This window comes from Larus michahellis, chromosome 7 (assembly GCF_964199755.1).
Source record: "Larus michahellis chromosome 7, bLarMic1.1, whole genome shotgun sequence".
In the NCBI taxonomy this organism is placed as follows: domain Eukaryota; kingdom Metazoa; phylum Chordata; class Aves; order Charadriiformes; family Laridae; genus Larus; species Larus michahellis.
Genome location: NC_133902.1, coordinates 53,520,350 through 53,536,616, shown reverse-complemented (window position 1 = coordinate 53,536,616; position 16,267 = coordinate 53,520,350).

Sequence of the window (16,267 nt, the reverse complement as noted above, 5' to 3'; positions counted from 1 at the left end):
ATGCCTGAGTATATGTCCTATCTGTCTGTACAGGCAAACACAATAAATGCATTATACGCAATTTTCCATCACCCCAACAAGCTTTTCATAACCTTCTAAAATTGCACTTTTCTGCATTTTTGAATATAAAATGAAATATTACATTTAACAGGTTTCCAATAGTTAGGATTCAATTCACACATCACTGATACCTGTGTAAGTGGGATGTATGTAGAAAGGAGCTAAAGCAAAGTTCAACAGCCATAAAACAAGTTTGAAACTATTTTTGTTGCATTTTTTTAAAGAAGAATTAAACATTTTAAAATCATCCCCTACTTTTTTTCTTCTTCCATATTTAAGGGTGATAGCAAATTTGTCTGACATTTCCAATCAAGCCAGGTGGTTAGGTTCATTTCTGGGGAAGACTCGCTTACTATGCACATCACTCTCCTACCCAGGCTGTCCTGCCACAGAAAGGTATTACAGCGCACACACTTGTATTTGCAGGCTCCTAACACCACTTAGGAATTAATTCAGTGTATCTGCTCCTCTCTTCTCTGCCACGTTTCTCCCGTTAAGGCTCCAGATCGGTGTCATTTCACAAACCAGGTAATCTGCGAAGCAAGTCCTTGACACATTCTCCCATGTTAATAATTCCCAAAGCCACCCTGCGCAGCACAACCAGGAGCATCAGCAGGATGGGAACTAATGGACCCAAGCCGTTCTAAAGGCAACGATCGTGTTCTGTAGCGTGCCTTAATATTACTAACTGATTAAGGCAACTGTTACAAACTTTAAAAATTTCTGCCTCCCTCTGAAATCCTCATCCAGTTATTTCTCCCTCTTTTTTCTCCACTCTGGATGCATATAAAAGAAGCTGAAACAGTTTACTTGAACCATGGTCTTACTAACTGCTAACTTTCATGTCTGAGTGACATTCCTTTTTGTTGTTTTTTAACAAAAAGATTCTTAAAAGACAATTTGTAGTCTTAGGACGTACAAACATACGCTGTAATACCCCTTCTTTCACCATAGCCTTGGTTTTCAGCACCGTATCAGATGTATTTACTAAGCAACATGGTAGTTTTTTCAGATGCCAGGAAACAATACAGCTATTTTAGGCAAAGTCTCATTGCTTCCTAAGGACATAACTAACTGCTGGTGGAACTCTCTGAACTTTATATTAATGTGTTGAAGCGCTGCAGGATTAGTTATAATTAACTGTCATCATGTCATTTTTTCCCAACCACTCAGATTAAAAAAAAAAAAAAAAAAAAAGAAAGAAAAAACACCAAAAAGACCCTAGCAGCAACCACCATTAAAATGTCTCTATTTGTTTTCTATCCCATACTTCATTTTTAACTCAGAGAGCTCACAAACTCTTCGCCACACACCCCCCAGCTTTCACACAGATACTTGCGTCTTGTCTACCACACATAAAAATAAGCATTTTTAACAGCAGCTGAAGAGTTAGTTTTACAAAAGGCGTAAGAAGCTTAAGACAAATATTTAATATTAAATAAGTGCTTCCTTACTAAACCATTTACACTCCCTGGTGTAATAGTTTTGTGGATACTTATTGCTGATTTATTCATTTATATTACTTCAAGGAGCCTGTTAGAGCCTGTAGGCACATATTCAAAAATAATTTAAGAGGACATGAATTCATCAGTGAGCCAACGACGACTAATGGTAATTCACTAGTTGAACCTGTGCCAACTAAAAATAACATAAAACTACCTACAACTCGTGTTTCTCCTAGTTTAGGATAGGTCTATAAGCTCTGTGGCATCATCCCAAAAGTCAACGTAACTCGCATCTCCTATATGATAGGTGACACCTTTCATCTAACGAATCACCTACGATACGACAACTTTCAGAATAAAAAGCCCTTGTTGACAACAGTTAATATAAACAAATACTTAAATCAAGTGACTGTGAGTGATCACTAACTGTGAATGTTAAGAGCCAAAAAGTTGACACTTTCTCACAGGTCATCCCAAAACCTTAATATTTACAATTCTCATGTGAGCAGATTTTATTTAATCAGGGTTGGAAATTGATGGCGTTGCAAAAATTAATGCAATATTAATTAAAGTAAGTCACATTTTATTTTAGAATAATCTACTTTCAGTTAAAAATCGTGCTCTAACATTCCTAATTCAATGCTTCTGGGGAGTTAGGAGAGGAATGGGCATCATCTCCACTGCCACCAGCAAAGACAGAAAACTAGACAGACCCCTGGTCTGATCCAGTAAGATGTCTCATACTGTGTTAAGAACCAGGAAATACAAGGAGATACTGCCCCAAGTGAAAAAGATCTGTACTTCTTTTAAATATCTAAACCGATGGAGATTTTTCTCCCACTACTTCTTTGGTCCATTCTCCCACCCACCTTAAAAAAAAGCTTTCATAATAAAGACTGTGGTGTTTTCAGAGTCATCCGTTATCTTGGAACTGTGCCTAGAGTCTCCGCTGCAGGAGGTCGCCATGCCTCAAGGTAGCAACTGCTGCTGCTTTTCATAAAAATGCTGGACCAAGTCAGCGGGAGCAGAAGAGCTTCATGTAGCTCTTCGCTGTGTCTGATAACAGAAACACTCTGAGTGAGGCGTAAGGATTTCCCTGGCTTATCTTGGAGGAAGCTTGGAGGAAGTTAAGTTTTTATTTTGCAAAACAGGCAGGTAAGCCACACCGTGCACAAGCAACTTCGTTTCTTTGTGATCAGCTCTGGGAAATGGCCCAATTCCCTCTCCCATTTAGGCAGCACAAGCCTTTCTTCACCAGTCTGAAGGGCAAAACAGTCGCTTTCTGCAACAGTCTCTTTACAACCTTCTAAAACTCTTATGGGGAAAATTTACACAACTAAAAGATGATTTAAACAACATTTAATACAAGATTCAATACAGAAATCTTTTAACTGGATTTAAAGAAGTGGGGAAACGGCACATTTACTCACCTTTTGTGCTATACTTCTGCATTTACCTTTACTGAGAAAATGAGGTACTATACCTCATTGAACGGTAATCTGCTGTTCTGTAGCCAAATGACATTTGCAACACGTACGTTAAGGTAGTTTCTGAACAAAGACCCACCAGAGCAAAGTACAGCTGCCTGCATTGGGCAAAGCAGCTGAAGAGGTTTACCAGTGCCACTGGTGCCAGTCTGCTTTACACAAGGTAGATAAATGCATTTAAATCCTCATGCACTTCCAGGACATGGAAAGGCATAGCACAGCTTTAATACCCTGTCCCTGGGTGGATTATCAGCAGCGGACCTGATCCCAGCATTTTAAAGGAGGAACACCTAGAACCTGCCTTTTATGCTCAAACCAAAGCTGTAAAAAGTTTCATCTATCAATAGAGAGAGCGCAACAGGGTCAATACTACCGTTCACTCAAAAGTCAACATGAGAAATTTTACTATAGAATTAAATCTCAGTAGCAACAGATGAGGAATTTCACACCTGGAATAAAATAATTGCTCACAAAAGCCACCAAAGGCAAACTGACATGGTGGATTGTTCCCAGCTGCTGTGGAGAAGTACTGGCTTTCTTCACCATGTCAGACATGCTGTAGGTGACTGCATGCCTCCATGACTCCTTTAGACCTATGCTCGATCTTCAGAAATCCTTCAAAACCAACTTTTTTTTTTTTTTTTGAGGTATTGATTCAGTTTAAAAGAGTATTTGTTCCTTGATAACTACTTTTCCCATCCAACACGTCAGGTTGCCAGCAGTTGCAGGAAGGTCCAAACTTGTTTTTATGCCTTCAAACGCTCCCAGTTGCCAGACAGGTTTCAGAGCAGCCTCCCCCATTCTGTGTCTCCTCTTGGTCACCCTTGAAACCCCGTAACCAGCTATGGATTGCTGGGGGTCTGACTTGCTTTGCCGTGGCAAGGGAGTAAGATAGCAGTAGCGAGTGAGACACTATACTGCTGCACTTTGAAATGGGTGAATCACAACAAGCCACCAACTTCTTTTTTTTCCGGCTTTACATTATTTCTGGATACAATACAAGAGCGTCTAATGAATTCAAAACTTTTTTCTTTTTAGCGTTTTATCTGGAATTACATAAGCCCAAATGAAAACAAATCAGAGGAAACTCAGTGCTTCCCTAACTCCAAAAAAGGGCAGCCTGGCTTAAATGGATTGAAGTTTTAGAGAAAATCTGAGACTTGTGTGCAGATTTTGTTTTGTTGTTCTCAAGAGAAAACACAGTGAGGAGAAAGGGAATGGGAAGAGGAACTCACAAGCTACTCAGTTAATCCCCAGACACTAGCAGAGTTTCATTTGCAGAGGACCAAAAAAGAATTTTTTTCCTGGGTCATTAAATGTTAATCTAAATTCATTCATGCTCCTCTTAGCAGGCAGATCAAGTCCATATGATTGCCAGCAAGTGCCCATAATTTGATGGATGTCTTCTCACCCATCTAGAAATCTGAAGAGAATCCTTGTACATGATTAAATATTTGATTCCTAGCAGCAAAAGGAATGAAAAAAGGACCCTACATGGGTATATAAATGGCAAGCCGACTGGGTTAGGTCCTAAGGTAGCTGGAAGTCCACTGCCCTTACTGAGCAAAGCAGAACAAACGTAGTTTTAAAGTTTCATTTGTGCTCCCAACCATGGTGGCAGTGAGAAGGTATTTTGACCCCCAGCACAGTAAATTATTTCCAGGTCTGACAAGCACCAGAGAACATTTCTCAGCCTGGGATCACTGTAGGACTGGCTGCAGCAGGTAGTACGCAGGCTAGGACCTCTGCATCCCCAGCAATGAACTCCCTGGGTACCTGGGGAGGCAGAAAGGGACCTTAATATGGGGCAGGAACCCACCTCTAGGCTTAGAAACAAGGGTTTCGGTGTTATATTCATAGCGAAAGCTAAATTCTTAACCACAGCAGTGATGAAAGAGTGGTCATTCGCTCTTTTGGAGGGGGTTAGTTGTGCCCATGAATTTGAATAGAAGGATGGCAGTTATTTAACATGGAGACTTTTTAAAAGCAAATCAAAAATGGAAAAAATGAAGACTAATGAGACAACTTCAGAAGACCACTTTTTCTATAAATGATTTATTAGAAATGAAATCACCTGGAAACCAGGATTCACAATCTCCCAACCAATCATCCATTTCATGTAAAGTTGCTGTCTTAACCTGCCAAAAGAAATCAAGTGTAAAAATGTAATGAAAGAAATGGCACCTTCCTCTTGGACTTAAAGATAGTGTTTAGCTTTAAAAGTATAATCTAAAAATAAGCACTGCTGCTCACTAGTCCCATTGTATACTCAGGTTCATTCTTCTTCATTTAACAGGAAATAGATCTAATATCCATTTGGCATCCAGTAAACCTGTTAGCCAGTGGAAACACAGAATTTTAATACTTGTAAAAAATATTTCTTTACAAATAAGGAAGCAAAAGACATCCGGCAATTAACTAACATGCACAATCCATGTCTTCTTAGATTGGCCTTATTTCTACATCACCAGCATTGCATATGTCAAACAACCTCAGTTGGAGGCAAAACAATTGTTAAAATGAAACTGTGAAATAATGTATACTTGTGGGAACAGGCAATTTCAGCTTCTGTGCCCAAAAGATGACACAACTAATGGTCTAATTATAGCATATTTATAACCCTTGCACTAAATCCCGTTTCCTTATGTGAGTGATACCTTTGGAGTTAACACGACTCAATTATCTGCTCTGTGAGCAGTGGTTGCACAAGGTTTTTAGTTGCAACATACCTGGAAGGTGAAGAGTGACCATCCTCTCAAGTGGTAAATGATAGACATTTATTGGCCTGAATATCAATAATTCTGAGAACTATTCCTTGAACTGCAACAGCATCCAAGGACTTCCCCGCAATGAGTAACAGCTACTACAGATTCAACACAGCTGCAATATTCAGAAACCTTCCTTCCCTTTATGAAAATGTTTCGAGGCGTGCACTTTCTCCAGAGTTTAAAGTTGAACTGGCAAGCATTTAAGGACCTAATACTGCAGAAGATTGCATAGTGCGCGGGTTGAGTTACATGCATACAAAAATTTAAGTAATAGAAAAGATTATGCTATTAGAAACTTGGAGGTTGAAGAGAAAAAAAAAGCTTCCCCTTTCTGACAGGGATAGTATTGCTGTGCCAAAGGTAGTAGCTCAGGCGTGAACACTGATCCTCAGAGAGCCAACTCTCCTGTCAGCATTCACTTCATAAATAATCCTGCAGAACAACCAGGCACATCTTGTCCCATAGAAGACAAAGATGATCCTTCGCATTTAGATCTTTCCAGGCAGGAAAGAAAGGAGAGAGGAAACCTCATTTATACCAGGTAGCTTCTCTGTTACTCCTACCTTAGGCATGCATTGCTCACTTGAAACACGTAGGAAAGCAAAGAGAAGGTAGGGCTAAAACCAGACAGCGTACCTTGCTGCCTGGGAAACCCTCCACAAAAAAACCCTAAATCTGTACTAGGCTGTCTGCATCCTGTCTTCCAGGTAAAAGGGGAAAAAAAAAAAAAATATATCACTCTCTGCCCTTCAGATGGTTCTGGAAATGGTGGTGGGTCAGGTGAAAGAGCCTGACTTCTCAGCTCTCTGACAGAGTGCAAATTCAGCGGCTGCCTTCCACAGTGGAAGAGAGAGGAGGAGATAATACCACAGCAGGACATTCTTGAAAAACTTCTTCTTTTTGCTCCTCTATATGTCGTGATTGCGCAGATTCTTCTTCTGCAAAGCGTTAACTCAGAAAGACAGGCTACTCAGCCAAAAAAAAAAAAAAAAAAATTATACCTCAGACTCCTGTAACTATAGTCATCTATAAGAGCTAACAATTAATCAAGGTCTATCATCTCAAAAGTAGATTCACACTTAGTAAAAGGCTAACTGGAAAATATAGAGCATACTGTGGCGCCCAAAAATTCCTTAATCAGTTTGTTACATTTCAGACTGTACCGTGACAGCCCACAAATCAAGTGAAGGCCAAGGAGACTGGAAATCACTCTGACCTAACTGCAGGCTTCAGCAGCAGCAAAAACTCAACAGTCGCATCCCAATAAAACAAAAGCAGGACTGGTCAGAAATGCACATTCCCAGCTGGAAGCTTGTCTTACGATCACATCCATAGAGAAAACATTAGAAATAGCCATAATTTATTTCTATTTGTTTTCTTAGAGAGAGTTTCCACTTTAGCACTTTGCTTGCATGTAAAGTCACGTTGGGGGTGATAACATTTTCCTCTGAAGCATCTCTCTTGTAAAGTGAGCTTTACAAGTGAGTTCAGATACTAAATATTTATCTACAGAAAAGAAAGGCTCTCCACCATAGTAGATGTACCTTACAGTATAATCTTCATCCAATAAAGCCATTTTAGATCAAACAGTACTTGATGTTCTGGTTGCAAACTGATTTTGGTATCACGGCTAGAAACAAACTGGAAGAAATTTTTGCATAGGATTAAATAATATACAAATGATGCCTGTACCTACTTGAAAGACTGAGTTTAAATACTGTTTAAAGTAAAAACAAATTGTTGAGACGTGTTTAAGTGCTCTAGCCAGATGAATCACGGCATGTCCAGAACTCCCACTAAATCTATTTTATCCAAAGAGCTGCATGGATAAAACTGACAGAAAAATATGCTGCTAAAACTGATCACATCAGTTGTTTCCCAACACTGATCACTCCTCCTCACTGCATCCTAAAGACGTATCTTGGACCACTAAATTCCTCTTCAATACTTGCCTTCAAGTACCTGCCCTACTTCAGAACTGACTAAATGTTGTTTTTAAGTGAATTAAAAGGATAATTTAGGAGAGGATTTTGTCTAATTCTGTGAATTCCCTGCAGACTTCATCAGGAATGCTAAAAGCTTGAATTCCTGGACCCAAGGTGGGTTTTGCCATCAAAACCTTAGCCACCTGCCAGAGCAGCCGGCAGCTGGTGGCCGTCACCCTCGCCTGGGGGGGTCACAGATCAGCTGCCCAGGACCAGGGGCTTCACCCCGGCCACCCCACAGACTGCTGCGGGGCAGGGGGCCGCAATGTCATGCCAGAAAGGGAAAACACAAATCCCTCGAAGTCACAACATTTCTTTTGCAAAGCAAAATTATTTATTCTGCCTTCCAGCTAAATTAAGGAACGAGTGACAGCGACAGGAATATACAAGGATGAAAATAAGGACTTTTGGTTATTTTCCAGCTTCGGTTGTCATATCGGGGTATGAGCCTGTGTGCCTGCACCAGAGCACACTGTAACCCTGGGCACAATTAAAGATACTGGGCTTTATTCCTTCAAGGGGAGGCATAAAGTAACGAGTATGGGGTTTGCCCACAGATTCCAGCAGAAAACTTCCAAGGTGCAAGGGGGGGGACCATTAATACTTGCAGTGCACGCGCACAGAGGAAGAGAATTAACCTTGCCCGCACAGCCTTACCTTTGACATCGCCTGAACTTTGAACAGTTCATTTGTCATTCATCTAAGTGGTCTTTCATCACAATTTTCTAGCACAGAATTTTATAATTCTTTCCAATTACTGTCTATAATATATGCAACTTTCTGCACTGCAGTTATGTTTGACCGCTGAACTTTGAAACAAACATCTTAATTTAAAATATACTCTGCCAACCGTACGACACAGCTACTCTGAGATAGCTGTCGAAGAAAAAAATCAAGCATAAATATTTACCTCATTAGTAACAATAAAAAGAATGTATTAAGGTAGGCACAATAAATATTATCTTGAATCCTGTCAATGTCCATCTGCTTCAAAAGAACGCAGTCTTACGATAATTTTAGAGCCACATGCAGAAATACATGGAGCTGAACTTTGTACAGAATAACTCCCCTTTTCTGCATAATATTGCGATGGCTCTTCGGGGTTTATAGCAACCAGTGAAAGGCCTTAAAGAAGCACCACTTGCCAAAAGTATGTTTATTCGCCATCGGACAGCCGAAAACATCAGATCTGCAGTGGACCTGTTTACCCAAGCTGTGCTGTGTGTTATAATTATGACCATCAGCCCAAAGGACGGCTAAATTAGCAGAGCCAATACAATCGATAAGATCAGGGGTACAAAGAGACTTGGGAAGGAAAGGATCTGCGGAGAAAACTATTTAGTATGACACGGCCGCCCTTTGCTTCTACACTTTGTCGACTCAGCAGCTGTAGTGGACGCTGCTGATGGAGTGCCTGCCGTACACCTCCAGCATAAAGCAACCAATGCTGTTAAATGGGAAAGCTCCTGCCTTAGAACAAGCCACAGCAAACCGTGTCAGGTTTAAAGTATTTCCCACTCTGTTTTTCATGGCCTTGTATATCCAAGGAGTCCACACAGGAATACAAGGAGGGCAAAAGTAGCATCATTTGTATAGTAGAAGGGCCGAAAAGCATCCCAAGCCATAACATTTAAACATGCTAACTAGGCAACCGTAAGTCCATGCGTTAAGCCAGCTTTACATCCTAAAACTTTTATAAGCTTGTATATTTTGGTCTTAGAGAATGTGATTAAACGCTTTTCTTTGCGATTTTTTTTTTTTTTTAAAAAAAAGGGCAAAAAAAATCTACCCTAAAACTAAGATTAGACTGAAAATTTCTTGCCCAGAAGAGAGCGAGGGAGAAAACAACTGCTTTGCTCTTCATTACTGTAGCGCTGGTAAGCTTCTCCTAACAGTCACCCTATAACATTAAGGAGAAAGTGTAGCATGTTTCCAAGAAAAGGGCACTAGGGTCTCTCACCTCAATATACACTCATGAACTCCCATTTCCAACTCTCCAGGAAGTAAAAGACCAGGCTGTAGTTAGAGGGGCTTTTCTGCCAAAGGTCAATGAAATTTTAGTTCCAACGAAATTGTGCAAAACCCCCGTATCGGTCTCCAATTCTCTCACCTTTATATGACAGACAGAGAAATGTTTGGGGTTGCAGGGACAGGGTTTATATACTTCTTCTCACAGCACAGCCACTAAAACTAGTTCAATATCTGCCATTAAAAATGCCCAAACTATAATGCAGGGTGGAACCATTAAGCTTTATCCATGCAGTAGAAATCAGCGGCTCACATGGGCCTACCCATACCTGGCTTCTTGTGGCGTCAACATAGATGTCTTCATACGATTTTGCTTTTTATTCTATACTTGCTTAAAAAGCACGACCTAAACCCCAAGAAAAATGGCCTGGTGTAACACAGGCTGAAATCAGTCTGCAGCTTTGAAATTTTGTAATTTATCCATCTTTAAATGAATTGTTGCCTTTTTTACATCTTTCGGGAAATCACGTGCAATTAACTTCAGTGATCGAAATCAGCATTTAGAAAATGATATCAATAAATAAGTCCCTCATAAAAGTATGCTAAAATCATTAACAATCTTTCTGGTACCATTTCAGCTCCCATCAGGCAGCGGCTGGAGGCTGGCATGTAGATAATGCTGACCTTCAGTTGGGACTGGGTTTATCTGGATTAGCATTGTTATTTGCTAGAACCTTAAAAAAACAAAGGGCTAATCAATACAAGGTCAAAACAAAAGTGTCACAGATGGCTTTGACCGTTCCAGAAAGGTGACATCTGTCACCAAGAGCAACTGCAGGAGCTGGCACGATGCTCCAGCGGCTAACGCTGAGGGCATTTCTGTGGGAAACTTCCACAGGCAACATCCACAAGCCGTTTCTCAGGCAGATTTCATGCCCAGTAGTGGGTTACGTGAACTGGCAGGTCAGATTGATCAACAGAATGAAAAATATGTCATAAAAAAAAAAAAAAAAAAAAAAAAGAGTCATCAGGGCAAGGAGCAGTCTGTAATACTGGAGAGTTTTGTGAAGTTTAACCCTTCGATGCCCTGTGCTTGTTTACTCTGGCAGCCCATCCTCGGTCCAAACGCCATAGCTGAAGCCAGAGACAGTCAGGGTAAGCACGAGGTTTCAGCTATACAGTGACTCACATCTCAAGTAGTTTATTCATGTACTAACGTTCACTTACAAACTAGGCACTCTGACTCAAAGCCTCATCTGCAAATGACGTCCTCTCATAGTAAACAAGAAGTATATGATACACCTCCCAGATAAAACTGCCAGAAAAATGGAGATGAGTATAATGGCTCACAGGGGATTTATTTTTATTTTTTTTCCCAAGCCCTGGGGATCATCATTTTTATATTTGTTCCATGAAGCCTTGTTATGAGCATAAATGGTCTTGCTCATGCAAGAGCCTCTTGCAGGGCTGGGTTAAGAGTCAGCATGTGAGGCCAGGTCACCCTGTGCCCCCAGAGCACAGCTCCAGGATGCAACCCACAGAGCTCAGTTTGGGGAGGAATAAACTTTTCCAGCACACAAAGTTCAGAGCAGGCCATGGACACTGAGGATCTTACAAACCACCTAGAAGCATGTCCCCAGAGAAAGCCTGGAGGTACGACAGCATTCAAACTTGAAATTCAAGCTCACCCTTGGAAGCTCTTGAGAGGACATCCAAGACATTCGGAAAGCATTCTATTTTATATTACAAATACTGCTAAGCCACATCTGTTTATTGCAGAACCATTATGCAGATAAGGATTCAGGATGAACTTGACTGCCCTGGGGAAGGTCAGTCTCAGACTTAGTTCTTTGCATTCTGCGTGAGGGGTTGGAGGTAAAAAAAAAAAAAAAAAAAAAAAAAGTATCAGGTATTTGTTTAGGGAAGAAGGGAAACTGGAATGTTAGTCTGTGTTCTGCTCCACCTCAGACAGGTTATTTAGTAGCTGATGGAAGCTTTAGTTATCTACTTTTGTCCTGGTTTCAGCTAGGATAGAATTAATTTTTTTTCTAGCAGCTGCTGTGTTTTGGATTTAGTATGAGAATAATGCTGTTAACACATATTGTTGTTTTAGTTGTTGCTAAATAATGTTTATATTAGTCGAGGACTTTTTCAGCTTCCCATAGAAGCTGGGAGGGAGCATGGACAGGACAAGCTGGCCAAAGGAATATTCCATAACATAGGCATAACGCTTAATATGTAAATGAGAGTTGGCCGGGGGGCAGGAATCCGCAATCGCTGCTCAGGAGGGGATGAGCAACCAATCATCGGGTGGTGAGAGCAACTTGGGTTGTATCACTTTATTTTGTATATTCTTTTACCACTATTATCATCATCCTCTTCTGTTACTGTTCTATTAAACTGTCTCCATCTCAACCCACGAGTTTGAGGATTTTCCCCTCTCCTTTTCTCCCTACCCTACTTGAGGCGGGAGAGCGGTGGTGAACTGCATGGTCCCAGTTGCTGACTGGTGTTAAACCACAACAACTTTGCACTTATATTTATTTGGAGAGAAGTTTCCATAAGTTTCTGCTCTCAGAAAATGTTTCATAACATGGTTTTCATTTTTGTCATGGGGCAGGTAGGGAAGAATGTGCTAATCAAAGAGCCTAGAACTACAGCTTCCATAATTGGCAGCTCAGTATTCTCTCATAGCCTTAATTTATGCGTACTATTAAAAGGTTAAAGTTGGTCACGGGTCTCCTGTGACTGTCATCTGTGAAATAATGCTGTTGGAAATGCAGTTTTGGTTCTACCTCATTCCCGCCTGCAAATAAAACTACGCATATTCTGCACATCTTTCCCCCTGAACACTGACACCTCCAGTGACATAAAATCCAGCAAGCGATGTGACAGCTGCCAAGGTCAATAAGAGTTATACTGAACTGCTGAGTAAGTGCTGGTCACACAAATCAAAGCTGTATAAGGGCAGCTTAACATACACAAATCTGCAACTTATTCGAACTACTTTTTGGACTGAGACATTTTTATCATTTTTTCTCTTCTGCAAAATGTTATATAACGAAGTGTGATGAAGTCAATGGTATTTCATGAAACCCTAGCCTTATGTCTTTTGTGTCAAATTACTGATAGCAAAGTGTGTTGAAAAATACATTTAATGTTTTTGAGAAACTTAACGCTTAAAGGCAAATTTAGGAAGGCAATGTTATGAATAAGAAAGTAAAAATAATGTAGCAGGAAGTTTTAAAGACAAGTTGGGCAACGCTTCCTAATTATGACCTTGATTCAGCTATTGAGATTAATTCCTACATAAGGACTTCCGGGTTGGACATTTTTAGGGGTACTTTAAGCCTTCTGCCTTTGCTATACCTATCAAAAAGGTTTCCGTATTCTTTCACAGCTGCATGTTAACTTTTAATTATCAAAACAACAGCATCTCCCAAGATGTTACCAATTGATTGGTAGGGATAATAAGCTATTTTTGGCAGACCCAAGGGTTAGATTGGATTTTATATCTGAACTCTTAATTGAAAGTCATAGATGCAGGAACTGCTACGTTAGATCAGCAAAACTTGTATTTTTGTTGTGCAGTCATGAAATACAGAGATTTAGAACAATTGCATAGAAAAATCATTCTGAACTTTAAGCCTTGAGTAAGGCCTCGTGTGCCAAACCGCATCTGTTAGCAAGTGTTTACAGCTGAGTTGAAAAGCCCTGGAAATAGAAATTGTTAATGGAAGCGCTGCTGCAACTCTAACCGAATTGAACACTCCAGTAATTACAGCGAATTAAGTGTTAAAAGGGGAACGAGGACAGAAGGTTCTCCATCATCTGTCAGGAACTTGCTTACTCCTAGATTTTTCTCTGAGAAGGAAAGCTACTGGCAGAAGGGCTCTGCAAGGGCTTCTGTCTTCCTTTATTCTATTTTAAGGTTGCTAATTGATCCTCTGAGGGAAGGTTTAGTCCTTTTAATGCAGTTTCTCCATTAATAGGGAGTCTGTACAAGAGAGGCTGGAGCCGTGTGGGTGTGGGAGCCATGCAATCTTTCACGCCGGACTTCTCCATGATGACTCAACAAGGCAGGGAAGTTTGAGAACCTTCCTCACATGGCGAGAAACAGAGCGCCGTTCCCTGCTAATAGCGTGGGGGCTGTTACAGAAGCACTCTGGTCAGTTTGTTTTGCCTGAAAGGAGCCTGGCTGACCTAAATTTTCCAGGTGTGGGTATGATAGCAGGTCAAGGAATAAGGGCAGGGCAAGACAAAAAGAGCAGATTGTGTTGGAATAGTCATTATCTTGACTGACGCATTCATCCATGTCGCAGAAACACAGCTAGCGGTTGCTCTGCTTCGCAGTAGGACATTTTGCTTCCAAGAAGCAAAACAAATATCAGAAGAAGCATCCCTTGTGAGAGATTGCCTTTGCACTAGCATAAAAATAACTTTGCCATTGCTCACTTTCTCTCGTAACACAGAATAGTGGAAGCACAAGAAGCGATCAGCCCGAAGCAGTCAACTGGTAATGCCCGTCACATCACTGCTCCGGAGACTGACAGCCTCCTCTGATCTGACTAATGGGTTAATTTTATTGAAGCACTACCAGAGTAAAGAACAGTTTTATCAAGTGTTTCGCCATTTAAAAAGCAAGGCAGTTTGCCAAGCAAAACGGCCCATGGTTAAGAAAGAAGAGCAAAGCATAGTTTAATTTAGGTCTAAGGCACTATCTAGGAAACATTTCCATTCTTCTTACTCAAGGATACTGTAGTTACGCCTACAAATACTGCTGTCCTGTGAAATGGAAAGAAGCTTTTCCCCCCCCCCTTTCCTCCATGACTCTTTTTTACTTATCTGTTCTTTCTGCTGCCAGCCAGAAAGCAACGCCTGATTACTTTTAGGTATGTCCAGAGCCCTTTTGGTCAAGTATCAGGTCTAACCGAAACCCATGGAAAGATTTCTACTCTATTTCCATTTGAAGTCAGAGCTTCTTCAATCTGAGTTGAGTAAGGCCTTCAGTTTTTAAGCATGCAGTCTCCGTTTTGATGAGAATGTCACGTAGGATTTTCTATCATCAATCACTTATTACCATATCTGAGTACATTTTGCGACTCAGTGCACAGCCCGTTAGTGGCAGGAAGAAGACTAAGTACAACAAGCTCTCACTGGGGTCCTAGGGCATTACTCTCAGTATTTAACAGGGAAAAAAGCTGGTTTCAAGTAATAATCTCAGTCATCCAGTGTCATGTCTTAAGTCTACTCAAGAGTCTTTAGCTTTATTTTGGTCATTTGCATACATTTGAAAAATACCTTAGTAACTTCTTCGTACAAGACCACTCAAAATTAAGAAAAATTCTCCAGTCCCTGAAAGGTCTATTAATTTTCTTCTTTGGGTTTTAGTTTGTTGTTCTGTTGGGTTTTGGTTTGTTTTTGTTTTTTTAAACATAAATACCTATTTTTGTACTATTTATATGTAAATTTCTGAAAACCCCAATCATTACATTAATTCTCTTCACTTAGAATATACCCAGTTTTCATTTCAAATGGTGTTTTTATGAAACATATGAAGCAGACAAATTTTAGTCTGAAGTGAAATATCAAGGTGCTCAGATTTTCTGCCATTCTTTTCAAATACCACACACGGTCCAACAAAAGACTCATGTACAAGCACAAGGAATATAAGCCCCAGAAACAACTTGAAAAGACTGCTAGAAGACTACAGTGCGTGACCAAACGCAGAAGGTCTCAGTGTATGACCTACAGAGCCCCAGTGGTCAACAGAATAACTGCAGAGGGCTGGATTGTATCGAATGCTCTTGTTTTTCTTCTAAATGCAGAAAAGGGTTTGTTTCACTCCGTCTCCAACCATTTTGTAGGTATTCATGCGACTCCCACAGAGGTCTACTGCTACAAAAATTTGGCAGGGAAACAGGAGCCAGTCCTAGGGCACTAGAACAATTAGTGGGATTAACTCCAATCTCAATCAAGAAGCGGCTACAGGCCAAATTCTTTCCCAACCCTAACCCACCACGTCACCCGTCAGAAGTTGCTCCAAATGAGCACAGACATACAACTACACCTTTCGCAATCAATAACTGGTCACAAGCCAAATTGTGATCATGATCACATCAGTTTACGGATACTGCAGCCACACTCTAATAGTGAATCCCATCTCCAGGGTGGAGTGGAGACAGTTCAGCAGTGCCACCAGACTCGGTGCCTGCAGATGCCTTTCTCGCCTCCCTAAAGAGGGCTCAAATGATCAATTCTTGCAGACTTAGCCCATCTCACCTTCTGCTATTACATCAGCAACTTCCTCAACAAAAGCAAGTGCTCTTTGGCAGTATCAAGCACCCTGCATTTCTAGATGTGCTACGAGCATTCTGGCATCAAAGAGAACATGAGGTATTGAATCACAACTCTCAAATTCATTATCAGAAGATTCTGATAACTTTGACTCACTGGTCAAGAAAACTTGCGGCAGGGGAGGTTTAGATTAGATATTAGGAAGAATTACTTTACTGAAAGAATGGTCAGGCACTGGAACAGCCTGCCCAGGGTGG